At 52.6% G+C, this 18,946-nt stretch overlaps 1 pseudogene; it reads left to right on the forward strand.

Moving 5' to 3' along the window:
* The first annotated feature begins 573 nt into the window (after positions 1-573).
* LOC117016610 (uncharacterized) lies at positions 574-7,327 on the forward strand (annotated as a pseudogene).
* The last annotated feature ends 11,619 nt before the right edge of the window (positions 7,328-18,946 follow it).

The following is an 18,946-nucleotide window of genomic DNA, read 5'->3' on the forward strand; positions in this document are numbered from 1 at the left end:
CTGTTTCCCCAGTTTTTGTTCTCACAGGAAGGACAGGGTGATACGGAGTCATGGGGATGCTGGTCACTAACCCCCACCATCCCGGAGCCCCAGCTACTCCAAGCAGGGCTTTGGAGTCTAGGCTGGGCAGGTCTGGGCCCCCTTTCTTGCCCTCTCTGCCCTTTTTCCTGTATCACTCCTATTTCCGCCTCAAATTGTGTTCCCAGGGCTTGCTCAAAAGTCCCCGGCAGCAACCTTCCCTGGGGAGGAAGTGGGGATCGTGTGAGGCTGGTGAACTCAGCTGGGGTATCAAGGGGGTGGGAGGGCACTCTGGGAACAGAGGCCCAGAGAAGCCACATACAGAGGGGACATGGAAAGGGCCCCACTCGGTGGCTCCCTGCCCAGCTTCCACGTCTCCTCTGTGTGGCTCCCTTTGCCTCATCCTTCCTGCTTCTCCTCCTCCTGTGTCTGGTCCTCACTGTGGGCCCAACCCCGTGCTTATGGTGGAAAGGGCAGCCATTTATTGGGGGTTTACTATGTTCCAGCAGCTGTGCTTACACTTGACATTTGACCTTCACACACAACTGTGAGGTCGGAAGCCAAGGTTCAGAGAGGTGAAGCCACCAGCTCTGGATCACCCAGCTAGAAAGTGCTAGGGTGAGATTCCAATGCAGGTCTGCCTGGCTCCAGGGCCTGTGTCTTCTCTATTCTTTCCAAAGATGGTGGAAACCCCAGAGCCCTAGAACCCAAAGAGAGCACAGGCTGTTATAGGTGCACATGTGTCAGGAAGCTGAGGCAGGAGTACAGTCGGCAAGGAAGCCCCTCCAGAAAGAACGAGTGTGGGCGTGGATTTGCGAGTCGGCCCGGAGCCCAAGCCTCAGCCCTCTTCCACTGCAGTGCCATCTGGCTCACAGATGTGGCCCAATCCCTGGCCCTTGTGTTTCTTGGAAATGAGCAAGGCCAGGAGAGGGCACAGGGGCTTTTGCAATGACCACGACGATGTGAGCTTTGTTTAGCAGTCTTCCAGCCGGCCGCTGCCCAAGTTCAGGAGACAGCTGGATTGAGCATGAGCAGCCCTGGGTTCAAGCTGGCTTTTGATACACACCAGCAGATGAGCTTGGGCACCTAGAAGAGCCTGGGCACATGAAGCTCAGTAACTGGGGAAGTTATCCCTACTTCAGCGGTGGTTGGGAGTGTATCTGGAGTTATAGAAGGGAGCTTTCTGCAAGCTGAAAACCTTGTGTGCCTGGAAGCAGCCACGGGTGGCCCCACGGCTGTCCCTTCAGTCTTAGTTACCATATTAACCCCAGGTTTTGATCTACTCCTACATGGCTGTTTTCCCATGTGTGAGGCTAGAGGTCGGATCAGAGGAGCCTCTGGGAAATTTCCTTCCAGACCTGTTCTTTTGCTGATAGGGCTTGGTGGGCTTAGGGCGGCCCCTTTATCTCTTGGAGCTTGTTGCAGCTCAAAAGACCCCTTTTGAAAGCCAGGCAGGCAAAGCCGGAATAATGGATGCCTAAGGGCCTGAGGCGCAGGCCCTTTGAGGCCTGGAAAATCTCAGCAGGTTCAGCCTGAAGCTTCTGAGGATCCAGCAGGCCCCCAGGTCCATCCTCAACTCTTGGAGCCTGGCAGCCCAGTCAGGACCCACAAAGGCCCGGGCCCTGGCCACAGGGCACCCCAGCCTCCTCTGATAGGTAGTATCTTTGTTCCTTTCAGGCAAGGGCATTGGCTGGTGGGAGTCATCCCTACCACCCCGACGCTGGAGGAGCAAACACCCCCGAGAGGGGCTCCTGAGGACCAGAGGAGGGCAAACAGCAGGGGGCCTGGAAACAACTGTGCGTGTCTCCCACCTCCACTCATCCAGCAGCCTGCTGAAAGTTCCTGCACTAACCCCAGTCGCACAGGATGCACGCCTAATCCCAACCCTCAGAATGACCGATCAACCAGACCTCAGAACGGGAAGATTTGAAGGAAAGCCCCTGCTGATTGAAGGGGTGCGGGCAATTCAGGGCTGATGGATCTCGGTAGGTGAAAACAGGTGAGGCCAAAGGAGGGAAAACCAACCAGGGGCCAAGAATCCACCCCACCCCATGCTCCCTACAAACTAGCAATGCAAAGGAAGGAATAAACAGGGTCAGACTCTACAAACAGGCATCCCAGGGGTTATGGGAGCCTGGTGATAACGGAACCAGCTCGCAGGGTTTTGAGAAGAAACCGTAGCAGTTGTTTTTACCATCTCGTTCTCCCCACTTTTGCCAGTTTTTAGTTCCCTGCATGTGGAGCAGCCAGGATGACATAATCGCTCCATAAGACAGGTGAAGAAACTGAGGCCCAGGGAGGTGAAGAAACTCAGAGTGGCGCAGACAGGCAGTTGCAGAGGGGGGTCCTGGCACCCGGTCTCATGAGGATGGAAAAAGTAGAGGAAGACTTGGAGGTGAACAGAGGAGACAGGGTTCCAGCAAGGAGCTGTCACTCCGGGAACATGTGATGAAGCCCAGGCCTGGTTTACGTAATGCAGCACACCTGTTCACCTCTGCATGCCCCACACGTGAGTGCAAACGTGCACCCCAGCACACAGCACACATCCGACCCTCTCTCTCTAGCCAGTGAGCCTCAGAGACTGGGTCTAAACAAATTGGATTAGGAGGGCTGCAGGCGTCTCCTCCCTGCGACTGCCCCGCTCAGACACTGAGCAGGCCCACAGAGCTGCCAGCTGTGGTGTCTCCGCCACGCTGACAGTCAGTCCTCGGCCCCCCTCGACCTGCCCCCGGGCCCCAGGAAGACAGCCAGGGTCCGAGAGGATGCCACAATGATGGATGGGCGGAGGAGGTTCCAGGGCTAGCTCAAGAGCACACAGGATGTTAGTGCTTGTGCGAGGCTCATTTCTGAGCTGTTCCCAGCAACCTACCCCCACCTCCCGTCCCCTCGAAGCCTCTCCCACGGTCACTGCTGCCAGAGCCTAGAGTCCAGGCCCTGAGCAGATCCATCCTCATCTCAGTCGCACAGCTGGGCTAAGTCGGGACTAGTGAGCTCAGGGGACAATGGCCTTGAGATGAGACACAGGCAGGCACTTGAGAGGAAAGAAGGAACTTGTGAACAGAAAAACAATGTGACCATGAAGGCGGCATTTCAGTGCTTTCACATCTATTTGTTGTGTTTAATCCTCAAAATGTGCCTGGGAGTTAGGAGATTGTACCCATAGCACAGATGTGACTACTGAGGTTCATTTAGTCAGTGATTCTACAACTCCCCTTTCCTGAGCCCTGAGCCTGTATGGAGTGCTAGGAACATGGAGATAGATGAATGTCTTAGAGCCTCTGCCCCCTGTTGCTCTGCCTTCTTTGGGCTGGGCCACTGGGCACTGGGGCCTCCCTGTTCTACTAGGGAAGCAGCTCCAACAGAATCCCTTTTGCATACTACACACGTGAGTGGTTGAATATTATCACCAAGAGGAGCCTTAGCAATTTTCCCATTCAAATCACAGACGCTGAAGTCAGACAGCCCCAAGTTCAACTCCTGCTTTGCTCCCCTTTTGCTGGATAGCTGTGGTCCAATTAACCTCTTCAAGCCTGCTTTCCCTTCTGTGAAATTGGGATACAAAAGCTCCCACCTAAGGGGGCTGACCGTGAAGCTTAATTGGGGTTTTACATACCCTTTTTTTTGTTTTAACTTTTTTACTTATTTAAGTGTGTTTTTCCAGTACCCATAAGCTCCAACTCAAGTAGTTGTTTCAATCTCGTTGTGGAGGGTGCAGCTCACAGTGACCCATGTGGAGATTGAACCAGCAACCTTGTTGTTAAGAGCACCACGCTGTAACCAACCGAGCCAACCAGCTGCCCCTTACATACCCTCTTTTGACACAGGGAGAAATAGAGGCTAGAAGAAGGGGCTTGGCCAGGGTCACACCATGAGTTGGGGGTTAAGTCAGGAGCAGGTGGATCCCCTTTCTCCTCATGCCTTGTCCCAACATAAATCCCCCACCTGCTCTAGCCCAAGCAGCCCAGAGGCCACGACAGTGGACCAGGTTGTACAGGGGATGACAGGGCAAAGTCCTGGGTCCTGCCCTCCACCTTCAGCCCTCCTGCAACCTCTGCAGCCCCAAAGTCCCAGATGACCAGCAGTGGCCCCCAGATTTCAGTGGCAGTGGAGGGTGGGGAGTGTAGCCCCGGCTCCCAGCCCAGAGCGGCCTGGCCATATAAGGGAAGGAAGCAGGGAGGGCTCCTGGCGAGAAAACCCAGACAGCCACTGTTTATTTTCTCCATCCCAGCCCCCCTGGAGCTTACCGACAGAAGACAGAGGTTCCCCCAGGCTCAGTGACATTTCCTGAAGAGAATGGGGAGCAGGGAAAGGAAAACAGCCCATCCTCAGGGAATTACCACCAAGACTGCTGACGGTCAGCACCAGGTAAGATTCTGCCAGGTAAGATTCTGAGGCCACTGTTCAATGGACTCCTTTGACAGGAAGGGAAATGGAGCCGTGCCGCAGAGGAGGGAAGCGCCTGTGAGAAGTGATGGCACCAGTTGGTGATAGAACCGGAGTCTCCCAAGTGGCCCCCTGTCCCCTGACAGGACCCAGAGTGAGAAGGTGCCTGTCGTGGGGTAATGGAATAGGAGGGCTACCAAACCCCTTCTCTGTGAGGCCCTCGTTTGAAGGGGGACCAGGGATCAGGGCCAGCACAGCAGCTACTCAAGACTCAAGGGAAGAGTTCCTGGGCCATGGGCCAGAGAGCCAGGTCCTCCCAGCCCAGCCACACCACCACCTCCAGGAAGCCCTCCCAGCTTCTGCCAGGGGCAGGACCTCTTTGTCCTCTAAGCCCTTGGCAGTCCTTTCTGGGGCTCTCTGTGCCACCTGGGTCTGTCCCCTATACGCCTTGCCAGGGGCATTTTCCTTCCATTTCAGCCTGACTGCACGTCCCCAGGGCAAGGATCACATCAGGTTTAGTCCCCTCTCCTCAGCATGTATGTAGAAGATGCACTCAGTTTGCTGAATGGACGGGTGAAAGGATAAGATCCTGCCTCAAACCCAAAGGATTGGTAAATTGGTCAGGGGATGAGGCTTTGGGCATAGAGGTTAAAAATGAGGGCTCTGGGGCCAGCTGTTCCGAGTTAGGAGTCCCAGCTTGGCTCCTACTGGTAGCTCCCTACCCTTGGAAAATTCCCGTCCCGTGGCACCTTGGGGATGCATGGGGATTAGCACAATTAAAACATTTAGTACCTGACTGTTCTTAGTACAGTCAGCACCACTGTGATTCTTCTAGATAGAAAGGAAGAGAACTAGGCAGCCTGTTGCCACAGAGGAGATGGAGTCAAAACCCCTCCCCTGGTCAGAGGCTGCGCCTCAACCCTCTGTCCCTGCGTCAGAGTTTCTCCCACAGGAGCGTGGGACTGCTCCCATCTACTTCCTGTTTCTACACCCAGGAGAGCTGCTATCTTTGAGGCCATATTCTGAGCCCAGTGGGATAGTGAGCTGTGCTGGAAATAGCCTTTGACTCCCCCCACCCGGTTCAAGCTGGGCTGTGACCTGAAACCATCTCCTCCCGTTCCTGGTCCTCCATGTGGAGGTGATAACCACCCTGCCAGCCTTCACCAGCTGTTCTGATGATATGACACGGGCTGCAGTCCCTCAGATACCCCCTTTTTTATTTTTGCCATATCTGCAAACAATCATAATCGTTTAAAATTTAAGATGAGTTATTGTTAATACCTAAATGTAAATCATTACCGTAAATGCAAAACTATAACACTGGAGATGAAGGTAAGAACACAGACAGTAAAAATGAAACAGGGTTATTACACTTTATCCTGGTATTGTGGCTTGAGAGGCCCTGGGCCTGAGGCCTGAGGGAGATAAGCAGGATCTAGAAAACTGTCAGAGACAGGAGAGCACCAAACTGGAGCTTTCTTCCCGCTGATAAATAGGACTGAGAGCAAACTGACAGACTTGAGATACTCTGTCTTCCAAAGTTAGTGCTGACTCCCCCAGATCACTCACTCCCTGGGCTGCTCTCAGGAAGTCAAAGATGGGTAGGGTAACAGGTCTTTGGAAACAACAACACACCAAGGGACGCAGGGGCTGGCCTTATCCGCCAGGTTCCAGATAGCCCACGATCACTTTAGCGGAACAATCCTCCCTGGCTCCTTACTGAAACCACCACATGGGCCAGGCAAGCGTTTTCTCTCGCAGCGCTGGTGGGAGCCATTGAGAGAGGAGACAGGCTCTGGGCTGTCCCGGGCAGGGGTGATGTTGGAATCCCTCCCCGGCCAAATGCAGTTTAGAAAAAGTTCCTACAAGAGGCCAATGTTAGAAGATGGCAGTTCTTTGGTTGAGAAGGTCCCAGGAAAGGGTTGCCCCCTCAGTGGGCCATGGGGACTAACCTGCCCCAAGTGACAGACCAGGGGGAAAGACTCTGGATAAGAGCCTCATTTCAGATTTCCGCTACAGGTATTGGAGACACTTTATTTTTAAGAAGGTGTGTGTTTTTTCCTGCTCTCCTAGCCCTGAGGAAAGGCTGCTGCACCCCTTCACCCTTCAGACATCCCTGAAAGTATGTGTTATCTGGCATCAAGACCACCACAGAGGGCATCCAACAAAGCAGGAGGGTCCTCTGGGGGTGCCCTGAGGTTGTGAGGAGCAGGAGGGAAGGGAGACTCTGCCTGCTCACTCAGGTCTAAAGAGAATGAATTAACTACACGGCCATTCAATCATCCACCAAATGACATGCCATGCACCCATCATCATGTACAAAGGTCTCAGCCCAGGGACACCCCCAAGTTAACAAGATGTGGGTGCTGTCCCCAGGGAGCTGGAGATCCAGCCCAGTCAAACCGGATGCAAATAGCTCTGAGAATAGAGAGAATGAGATTGAGGAATGTGATTCAGCCATTCAATCACTGCTTTGGAGGCGTCTACACAGCCTGGCCCTGCTTTCAGTGGGAGTACAGTCGATAGGGTCCCTTCCTTGTGGGTGGGTCATGCAATTCACAAGTGGAAGTGGACTTAAATGAAAACGGCTGTGGTAAAGGCTTAGAAAGAGGGCACGGGATATTTGAGGACGAGACCAGGGTGTTCTGATGTCTAAGGAAGTCGGGGAGCGCCTTCCAGAAGAAGTGGCCATTTGAATGGACACTAAGCACATGAAGAAGAGCGGCATGGCACCTGGGAGGTTGAGGGGGTGGGTGCAAGGCTCGTGGGGGAGTGGAAGGACGGGGCAGTGGCCCGAGAGGGAGAGGTTGGCTGTGGCCCAATGGGGCTGGCGCCACAGGCTTCAGTGAGGGTGTCAGAGTCTAGCTGGAGGGCAATGGGAGCGCTTTCAGGATGTAAAGAGAGAGAGAGATGACCATATTTGCATTTTGAGAAATCACTCTGGGAGGATGTGTGGGAGGAATGGGTGGGAAGTCCAGGGATGGGGGAGGGTGGAAGAAGGGAAACCAGGTAGGAGGCCGCGGCAAATGTTTGATGGCATAAAACATCAAGTTCCATGAATGTGTTGTTTGGCTGGGATCAATATACTGGATGACTCTCATTATTGAAATGTCTAGAATGGGCAGCTCTAGAGAGACAGAATATGGTCCGCTCAGAGCTAGGACTGATGGGGGCCTGGGCGGGGCTGAATGGTAAGATGTGTCTTTTTGGAGGGATGAAATATTCTAAAATTGATCGTACTAATGGTTGCATAATTTTGTGAATATAGTAAAATCCACTAATTGTACACGTTAAATGGGAGGGGATGGGGGTGGATTTTATCTTCATAAAGCTCTTTCTTTAAAAAAGGAAAAAGGAAGGCTGAGGTTTGGTCCTAGAGGGCTCAAATGCCAGGCTGAGGATGGGAGACACAGAGGGGTACTTACAGCCATCTCTGGGGCAGGAGCTGGATGGTGGAGCCCAGGTCCCCCTAATGCCCCTTTCCTGCCTAGGCTGGACTCCCTGCCATCGGGCCCTGGCGCAGAGCCACGTGGCACCCTGTCTCCCAGCCTGAGGTGCAGTGCTGCATCTCTGGTCAGTTGGGAGTCTGAGATGAAGCACTGTAGCTCAGGAAGGGAGAAGTTGTTCTGCGGCCGTCAGCCTGGAAGCGGTAAGTGGTGGTGATGCTCGTGGGCACTGGGAAACATGGGAGCATTTCTACTCTCCACACTGTCAGCTGCTTCTGCTGAAGTTCCTGGACTCAAGGCCTACCCGTGCCACCCTGTACTTCGTGATTCTGGGCAAGTCCTGACGCCTCTGGGCCCTGCAGTTTGCCCATCCGTAAAGTGAGGTGTTGGAGCATTCACTGGTGGCCATTCCCCAGCACCCTGCCTCTGCTTTCTCTTTCTGAGCCCACAGTGGATGCTGCTAATCTGTCAAGTTATCCATTCTTGAAGCACATAGATGCAGCTTCAGGATCCTTCTCAACACTGAGTCCTGGATAGCTACTATCAATGATTCAGGGCTAAAACCCATTCATCATTTGTGGATTGGACAAAATCTTTCAGTCCTAAAGATAAAAGTCCTGGGCTTTGAGTCAGTCTCTTCAGTCTTCGAGCTCCTAAACTTAGCTCCAGGCTATTGCCTAAACCAGTCCAAGCATCTCAAATTTCTGACCTCTCACAGAAGTCTTCTGTGACAGACAAGAACAGCAGAGGAGAATCACTGGGCTAAGCACAATAAGCTTGGGAGGTGGGCAATGTAACTGACCCATTTTACAGATGAGAAAACTGAGGCTCAGTTAAGCAACCTTCCCTAAGGTCACAAATTGATTGTGGTGAGCTAGGGTTGTAATCTAATCTGTCTGCTTTCAGATCCATATTCTTACCCACTGCCTGTGACTTTGAAACCTGGGGATGGAGAAGCAGGAGGAGAACAGAATAAATTCTGCTCTAGTCTTGTCCTTAACCTCCTGAGTCACTTTTAGCAAAGACAGGCCCAGATACTTTCTATGAATCCTATGGACTTCCTTCTTCCTACCCCACCCCCCAATTGTATTATTTCACTGTACCCTCTAGGTCCTATACTATCCCATTTTACAGTTGAGGAAAGCTGAGGTGAAGTGACTTGCTGGAGGTCACCAGCGAGGAAACTGCCAGAGACAGGGGTCTGGATCTGCCCCGTCTGACTGGAGACTCAGGAATACACACGACCCATGCTGTCACAGGAAGGGGGGACTGGATGGCTAGCTGGTTGCGGGTCAACAATCTGGCCCTTCAACCTCAGGGAAGGCACTTTCCAGAGCACTTGACGTTCCAGTCACTACTCCTCCTGGAGCAATCAGCCACATCCTGCGTTCCATGGCACCCACGCTGGCTTCTGCAGATGGGGCCAGATGCAGAAGACAACGCCCGCTGGTCCCTAGGGACGTGGCAGAGCCTTGGTGCCGAAGGCCTCTCTCTTACCTTGTCCTCACGGTCCAGTTTTCCCAGGAATCCCTTAGATGCTAAGATGGGGATTCCTGGAAATACTGTTCTTGAGGTCATGGTTTAACTGCTGGACTCGCCTCCTTCCCATCCCCAAGTGGTCCCCGTGGGGCCTTGGCTCGGGCACGGCCTGAGGGTCAAGCACGAAGCCTTGTACTAGAGGTAAGAGGGCTTGCGGTCCGCGTGCTTGACCTTTCCGTTGCTTTTCTTTCCATCCTGTTCATTTCGTAACATCCTGTGAGGCTGGATGTGGGAACTTCACCACTGTTGGACTCTTGGGAAATTTGTCCAGGCACTCAGCTGAGCAGTGGTTGAACCAAGACACAGTCAAGCGCAAGTTTCTTCCCATTTCCTCCCACCCTCACCCTCCTTGCCAGCGGCCATATGGTAGGGGCCACAGTACAGTACCTATATCATAGATACCCGAATAAATACACCTGAATTTACTTTAAAAGTTTCTTAAAGCAGTTAGGTGAACTGAAAACTGTAAGTCTTAGTTCAAATTGGAATGCTGCCATAGGAAAATGAAAACATTTTTCATCAAGGTAGAGAAGACAAAAAAGTTTCAAGTGCCCTCTTGTGGTGATGTTTGCCTCTATCCACTCCAGGAGCACTGGACACACACACACACGCTGAGATTCCTTTTGCCCCAATCACTTCTGAGGCAGTGACTACTTAAGACCTACCCATCCTGTCACCAGGGAGGCCTCCATCCCTTACAGTGTACTTTTCTTTCCATAGCCCGGCTTCTTCTTCAAAGCTCCCTGAAGGTCAGTGTAATTGGGGAGGCTCAGAGAGGAGAAGTGACCAGCCGAAAGCCACCCAGACAGCAAAAGGCAGAGCTACAACTGATTCCAAAGGCCGTGGCCTGTGGCAATGCCTTAGCCAAAAGCAGAAATGACAAAAGTAAGACGAAGACTCTGTGAATAGACATAGGGAAAGCTAATGACTTCGTGCCAAAGACCGGGAGTGGTCCAGTTGCAAAATGAGAACTTTTCACAAATTCTTCCCAGTGCTTTTCATGGGGTTGTTAGAGACAGTAGGTGCGGTGGGCCCAGAATCCTCACTTTGGGGTCTGGTCCCCACATCCCCAGGGACCAGGTGGCTCCCACACGTGTCTCAGGCTGTCTTCCTACCGGGCCTCATTGAAGACATTTGCGAAGTATGAATCCTCCCCTCCCCTCATACACAGAGGCTGGAGCTGGCCTAACCACAGAGAAATATCAGTTGCTCCTAATAATAATAATAGCTTCCACTCATTGACTAATTACAATTTGCCAGACCCTCAGCTAAACACTTTCACAGGCATTGTCTCCTTCCGTCCTCACAACAATCCCGGAGAGGTAGGTTCCATCATTTACTCCATTTCCCTGATGAGGAAACCAAGGCCGAGAGGTTAAGAGTCTTGCCTAAAGTCACACAGCTCTTAAGTCGTGAAGTTGGGATCAAGTCAAGTCTGTGTTTATGCTTTTAACCTGCCCTTTCCCCTTTCCTCCCATTGTCCTGGCCTGGTGACTTCCCCTGGGGGAGAGAGTAAAACAAGCCTCCAGTGAGACCCAAATGGTCTCTTCTGTCTTCTGTGACTATAATAAAGTTCTGGACCCTTGACTTGTGTCCTGTTTCTTGCTGGAAACACGGGGAGGGGCGGGGAGGAAAAGGCAAGGAAAGAAGCTAACCGCTTGTATTAGTCTATTAGGGTTGTCATAACAGTACCACAGACGGGGCAGCTTAAACAATAGAATGTTACTTTATCATAGTTCTGGAGGCTGGAAGTATACGATCAAAGTGTCCCAGGGTTAGCTTCCCTCTGAGACCACTCTCTTTGGCTTGTACAGGACTTATCTTCTCCCTGTGTCTTCACTCTGTGCATGTCTGTGTCCTAATCTCTTCTTATAAGGACGCCAGTCATACTGGATTAGGACCCACCCTAAAACTCATTTAACCTTAATTATCTCTTTAAAGATCCTATCTCCAAATACAGTCACATTCTGAGGTCCTGGGCGTTAGGACTTCACCATGAATTTGGCAGGTGGTGGAGGGACACAATTTAGCCTATAACATAGCTCCAGCTGAGTAACCCCTAGGTGCCTTCACGTTGCCAGAGGTAGGCACAGGCAGCAGTGAGGACCCACATCGGGGTAGCCAAAAGCCCAGGAAGTTGCCCTGCCATGTCTGGGGATACCTCGGTACGAAGGCTCAGAGGACCGAGGTAAGGTCCATTAGGGTGGGAGCAACATAAGGGCCGAGCAGCACTTGGGGCCTCGCCACACAGCAGCCACTCACCTTCAGTCCCAACGGTATGACTGACCGGGTCAAATAGGAAAGGGTCTGAAATCACACCCCAAACAGGTATTAGGGTTCAGAGTGAACCCTGCACTTTAGCTGTACCATCGGCATCCTGGCCAACAAGTGGAGACATTTTAAACACAATTACCCCACGTTTGGCATGATGCTCCAAGCTCTGCTACATTTTGTAGGGAAAAACCCAACCATCTGACTTCTTGCATGACAATTCCCAGATACACAAGGGCTCCCCACATCTCTCTTTTGCGCCCCAGAACAAGCTGAGAGAAAGGCCTGCGGTCCCGTGAGGGTACCGTTGTGAGGACAGACTCCATCCCACACACAGAAATATGAGATCCTGCGCTCCCCTTGCAGAACTCCAGTGTTGAAACCATTTCTCAACATGGCCCTAAAGTAGTAACAGTTTCAAACACAACTATAAATGCTATGCCACGGACCTCCATCCTGTAGGAAGAAGGAACTGGCACCCCTGGCGACAAGTCCAGTGACAGATCCCTAGGACTAGGCCCTGGCTCTTCCAACAGTGAGAGAGGCCTCCACCAGGTCCCTCCTGGGAGAGTGGTCACTGGGAAAGACATGAGCAGGGGAGAGGGTTCCCTCTGGTGGCCAACCCTTCAAGGACAGTCCTTGCTTAGAATAACTTTCCATTAATGTTACCAGTGACCATTATGTAACACACCTGTGTAGGACTTTGCCTTTTTTTTTTTTCAAAATGCTCTTTCCATCCCATGACCTCATTTGATCCTGCTATGAGATGTATATGGTCATCGCACTTTTACAGAGAGGTTAAGCAATACTTATTTAAAAATAATAATTAATAATAATAAGAGGGGAGGGACGGCTGGATGGCTCAGTTGGTTAGAGTGCGAGCTCTCAACAGGGTTGCCGGTTCGATCCCCACATGGGCTGGTGGGCTGCGCCCCTGCAACTAAAGATTGAAAACGGCAACTGGACTTGGAGCTGAGCTGTGCCCGCCACAACATTAAATTGAAGGACAACGACTTGGAGCTGATAGGCCCTGGAGAAACACACTGTTCCCCAATATTCACCAATGAAACTTTAAAAAAAAAAAAAAGGAACAGCACCTATAACTTATTGAACCCTTACTTTCTGCTTGACACTGTACATTTGTTTTATACATATTATCTGATTTGTGAGTGTCATGCCGGGTGTCATGCAGGGTCTCTGGTCCCGCTCCCTGCACAAGAAAACAGGACACGGTGAGGCCAAAAAGGAACTCCCACGGAGCCATAGGTAGGGGAGTCATACCACTATAGTCTCGCTGGGGGCTGGGTTGGAGACACAGGAAACAGGATCCACACTATCTGCAGCCTGCCATCCGCTTCTCTGCCAACCAACCAACCCCACTTGCGAACTGCAATCTACGCTTGCTAGCTCAGCCACCATTTGCTGCTAGCATAGCCCCAGCAGTTATATTAGTGGCCAATGGCTCACTGGTTATAGCTGATGGCCATCCAATCACAGTTAATGGCCATTTACTAACCAAGCTAGCACCTTTCCATGTGAAGCCGAGAGCCTGGAAACTGCCCTCCTGGCTCTGTCCCCACATTCCACACCTCCAGGGTCTCGCCTCACAATCTACGCGACAAGCGTCTTCCGCGAGGGGCCCTGTGCGAGGATCCCAGAGGTGAATGCAATATCCTGGACACAGCCAGGCTCTCTGGGCACAGCCAGGGCTTCTCAGGGTACCGCCAGTTTTTCTGGGCACAGCCAGACTTCCTGGGCTTCTTAGGGTACCACCAGTCTCCCTGGGCACAGCCAGGACCTCTCAGGGCACTGCCACTCTTTCTGGGCACAGCCAGACTTCCTGAGCACAGCCAGGGTTTCTCAGGATACTGCCAGTCTTTCTGGGCACAGTCAGTCTTCCTGGGCACAGCCAGGGTGTCTCAGGGTACCACCACTTTTTCTGGGCACAGCCAGGGTTTCTCAGGGTACCACCACTCTTTCTGGGCACAGCCAGGATTCTCAGGGCACCATGCTGGAACAACAGTGGCTCACAGCCAAGGTGCTTACATAGTCTCAATGGCAGCCGGTCGAGACACAGGAAGCAAACATTGACCGGTTCCACTGCATGGTGGTACGTTCCCAAGCAAACAGTCAAGCAGTCCATCAAATCAGGGATGGAAGGCAATTCTCCATAGTCCACAGTCATTCGCCAGGGCTGTGCACGGGCCCCACAACGTGTGCCCTCTCCGCAGGGGGAGGGATGCAAGTCCTCCCCAACCTGGGGGTGAGGGACGACCTTGATCTCACCCGCATCTCCCATGGAGGACTCAACAAGCATTTCCTCCTGGGACTATAAGTCCCGCATCCAGGCTGCCTCAGCAAGCACTGCCCAGTCCACACAGCCACAATGACCTTTGCTTTCTCCGGCCTATGCTGTTGGAGAACCATCCACATCTTTCCACCCCTCCATGGGGGTCCAACCCTCTGGCAGCTGCACGGCTTTTCCTATGCTGGTCGGAGAGCCATCCACGTCCTGTCCTGCTCCCGGTGCCACTCCTCCTGGTCTTCCTGAGACTGAGTGTTCATATGCACAAACTGTTCCACCGCCCTTCGGAGAGCTTTGGCTGGCACCGTACCCTGCTTGCTGTGCCATGTGTCATGCAGGGTGTCATGCAGGGTCTCTAGTCCCACTCCCCACACAAGAACACAGGATATGGTGAGGCCAAAAAGGAACACCAATGAAGTCATAGATTAGGGGAGTCATACCACTATATTCTCAATGGCAGCTGGGTTGGAGATACAGGAAGCAGGCTCCACAGGATGCGCAATCCACCGTCTGCTTCTCTGCCAACCAACCAACCCCACTTGCTAGCTGCAATCTGCGCTTGCTAGCTTAGCCACGGCAGTTATATTAGTGGCTAATGGATAACTGGTTACAGCTGATGGCCATCTCCTACCCGAGCCAGCACCTTTCCGCGTGAGGGCAAGAGCCTGGAAACTGCTCTCTGGAACTCTGTCCCCACAGACCCGGTCTTATTTTTGGGGAAACACGGTACATGAGGTAAGGACTGCAAAAGCCTCTCAGGAATGGAAGCCGCAGGTGGTCAACAGGCCCAGGCTATAGAAACCCAATCACCTCTCTCATTTTGAAAGTTCGTCGTCTACTAATGAAGCTCAGGCTGTAGCTGTGACTCAGCTTGGGAGATGCAGCTTTCTCCCATCCTACACTTACGGAACCACTTCTTTGAATCTAAATGCAAGACTTCTCATCTCCCACCCGAATTTCAGAATCCTTATGACTAATCTTTCCACATAATTCTGCCTCCAAACCAAATAGGATAAAATGCTTAGCATGACCCCCTTTGTGTGGGGGAGAAAAACAACTGTGTGTGCGTGTGTGATGCTAATCCCCTCTGAGGCCTTCTGCTGAGCACTGCACACTTTATTTCATTTAATTCTCTCAATCACACTTTGAAGTAGGTGTTATCATTATTCTCATTGTACAGAGAAAGAAAACGAGGCTCAGAGAAGTTAAGTAACTTGCCCACAGTCCCGCAGCTAGTCATTGTTGGGATTGGGACTTGTACGCTGGTAGCCCTGGCATTTGTGTCTAATCATTACTGTCCCCCCGTTCTCCTTCATCCCCACTTGTGGGTACCAATGCATATTAAAAGTTCAAGGAGATACCTACGAAGCTGTGAATAGTGGTTGGTTCTGAGAGGACTGTGGGAGGGACTACACACGATACAGTTCTGCGCTGCTTTGAATCGTCTGCAAAGAATATGCTCCTTTCATTTAAAAATATGCATCTACTCATCAAAAGAAAAATCTGGAAGAACACGTCATGCGGGGAACCCTGCTCGCTGCGCCATGTGTCATGCAGGGCGTCCGGCGAGGTCTCTGGTCCCGCTCCCCACATAAGAACGCAGGACATGGTGAGGCCAAAAAGGAACACCCACGGAGCCATAGGTAGGGGAGTCACACCACTGTACTCTTGCTGGTGGCTGGGTTGGAGACACAGGAAACAGGAGCCACACAATTCTCAACCCTCACTGCGCCGCTTGCAGGCTCAGCCACCATCTTCTTGCCAGCCCCCATTTTCCTGCTAGCCTAGCCACGGCAGTTATATTCATGGCTAAGGGCTCACTGGTTACAGCTGACGGCCAACTAGCCACAGCTGATGGCCATTTGATCACAGTCGATGGCCATTTACTACCTGAGCCAGCACCTTTCTATGTGAGGCCGAGAGCCTGGAAACTGCTTTTTGGGGCTCTGTCCCCACAAACATTCACCAAAATGTCAGTAGCAGTTACCTCTGGGAACATGAACGCAGGAAACTGCTTACCTTCTACATTATATAGCTGTGTTGTTTGAACTTGATACAATGAGCACATCCTGCTTTTGTGAGCAGAAAAAAGTAATTAAGACTTTAAAAAAACAAAAGGATAAAGAGGAGGAGGGTGACTCAGCAGCTCTTCTGGGATCCCCAACAGCTCCCAACAGAGGGCCCGCCTACTTCCAGGATCCCTTCACCACTTCTCCCCCCCACCCCCCGTGCACACATCCTAACTAGAGCACCCTATGCCAGGCCTTGGCTGTCCCTATCCCGCTTCTCCCTCCTCCCAGCCGCTAAACCAGGCCACTGCTGATCCTGACCCCACACAGCCATAATCTCCCTTCCTCTCCATTAGCAGCTTTGTTGTTTATGGAATGCCTTCCCATGTCAGCTCACGGTAATCCTCCCAGCAACACTGTGAGCTGGATAGTCTCATACCCATTGTACAGATGCCGAAAGAGGCTCAGCGAAGCTAAGCTCCTTGCCCAAGATCTATGATTATACCTGGGCCCGAAACCCCAGGCTGGGCCACTCCAACACTGCATCAGTTCAAGCTCATGTCAGGAAATGGAGTTTCAGGACCTAAAACCAACCTGTTGAATCTTGTTTAGCCACATGAAAGAGCAGCTGTGTTCCTCTTCTCTAAAGAACTCATCCCTGTGGCTTCCCAGCATGCTCAGCGCAGCCAGGCACCTGAGACTCACCAGAGCCTCGCCTGGCACTGTCCAGGCCCTGGGGCTGAGCCTGCAGTGAGAGCAGTATGGAGGGGATTTGGGGCCCAGGCGAGGAGGGTGGGAATATGACAGAAAAGGGAACAGACAGCCAACGTGCTTACAAGGCAGGAGGAGGCAAACCCTACAGTCTAGGGCAGTGGGAAGGGCATGGGCTGGGGTAAAATCCTGGATATGTCTGATCAAATCACTTAGTATCTCCAGACCTCAGTTTCCTCATCTGGAAAATGGGCATTATAGTAGCACCACCTTATAGAGTAGTTCTGAGGGTGAAGTGGGGAATCTCTGTAATACATTCAGCACAATGCCTGGACATAATATATGCTGACCAAATGCTTCTTATTGTTATTAACAGGAGTGAGTTGATTTGCTCAAGCCAATTTATACCTTTTGGTGAACATTTATTGAAAGCCCACCCTGTGCTGAGCCCTGGACTAAGCACTGGGGATATAGAGATAAAGTAGACACAGCTCCTGCTGTCACTTAGCTCCCGAGCTGTCCGGGGAGGCCCACACAGAAGCAAGCCGACCATTCCTGAGGAGGAATAATGGCTGGGATGGTGTTAGATGGGATGGTATGGGGCTTTGAATGCCAGACCAAGCCACCGGGTCTTCTTTTGTCTTCCTGGGAATCACGGAGGGTCTTAGAGCAGGGGCGTGGCTGACCCAGCCGTCTCGCTTATAAATGGAATCTTGGTACCTGCAGCCTGCAGGGCTCCTGAGCTGTCACTGAGGCAGGCACTACGGGGCAGGGGGGTATAGCATAAAAGGGTAGGGCATGGACCCCCACCCCTGGGGTGGGACGATCTTGGCTGGAGTGATGGTTACAGGGGGACTGGGTGAGGTCCACAGAGAAGTCAGGAAGGGGGTTCAGTTCCAGAGAAAGTAGCAGGGGAGGAATTCCTTTAGACTGAAGCACAGGCAGCATTCACAGGGCTGTTTAGGTAGCAGGGCTGATCACTGGGGTGATTTCACTTTCTTCTGGATTGTCTGTTTTCCCTTTTTCCACACTGAGGAACTAGAAGAGGGGCCAAGCTGTCATTGTTTGGGAGCCCTGGGAAGGAAATCAGGTGGCTCTGCCTCACCCAAAGGGCACAAAAACAGCTCCCGGGTAGCTGGAGAGAGAGCTGGCAGGACTCCTGGGGGCGTTACCGGGTAGAATGGGAGATGCTTGGACACGCAGAGCTGTGGTCGTGGGCCACTCTGGTGTCCTCATCTGTCTGGGGGATGACGACAATGTGACCATGTGGTGGAAGCAATGGGGAATGTGGAGGCATCAGAGGCCCCCCTCTGGCTCCCAGGTGTGTCTGTGTCCATGTCATCTTCCGCCCAGGTGTGGGCCAGCTCAGCACAATCTGGCAGGACCAGCCTGGGTGCCAGCCCTGGATACCCGCCTCCCTAGCCTGGCCCAGTTGCCCCAGTTTGGGGACAGACAGCCTATTTCTCCCAGGGCAGCCCAGTCAAATGAGAAAGTCTGACTCACGCTGAGCAGGAAAAAACTAGGACTCACTCCCCCATGAAGCCATAGCAGAGCAGCCGCTGGGCACTTGGAGGACTGACTCTGTATGAGTCCCGCGTGTGTAACAGGCTCACTGAGATCCCCTCTCTGGCCTCAGTTTCCCTTTTGCCTGTTGAACCAATCCACACATTCATTTTCTCATCTACTGAGTGTCAGACCCGCAATACGCATCAAGGAGACAGCGAACCCCATCCCAGGCCTTGGGAAGCGTCCAGCAGGGCCCCCTACGAGCTGTGGGGCGGGAAAGCTGGAGGGAAGCCGGTCCGCACAGTGAGGGTGGGGGGCGTGGCCTCCCTCTGCGTCCCCCTGGGCAGACGCTCAGAAGAGGGCGACAAAGAGCAGAAACGAGGGGAAGGAAGCCCCGACCTTGGCGTCCGCGGAGCCAGAGGCCTGGGGATTTTCAGTCTCACTGCTGTCAGGAAAAAGTTTCACAAATGCCTCTGGCACATCAGCGTTCTCTCAGTGCTGGGCCCCCGGTGGCTGACGCCCCCACACACTCTCCAGTCCCGGGAGGAGCCTTCCCAGCCAGGGCAGCTTTAGGACCACAGCGGGCAGTCCAAGGGCAAGGAGGGAACAACCAGCTGTGGCCAGCGCTGGGAAAGGAAGGAGGGTGCTGAGGGCAGCGGGAGGCCAGGGAGGGCGGCCAGGGGCACCATGTCACAGGATGTAGGCTCCTATTAGGAGCAGTGGGCATCCCCTGATCCCTGTGTGTTTGCTAAAGACCA

The sequence above is a fragment of the Rhinolophus ferrumequinum genome, chromosome 24 (genome assembly GCF_004115265.2).
Source record: "Rhinolophus ferrumequinum isolate MPI-CBG mRhiFer1 chromosome 24, mRhiFer1_v1.p, whole genome shotgun sequence".
Lineage (NCBI taxonomy): Eukaryota > Metazoa > Chordata > Mammalia > Chiroptera > Rhinolophidae > Rhinolophus > Rhinolophus ferrumequinum.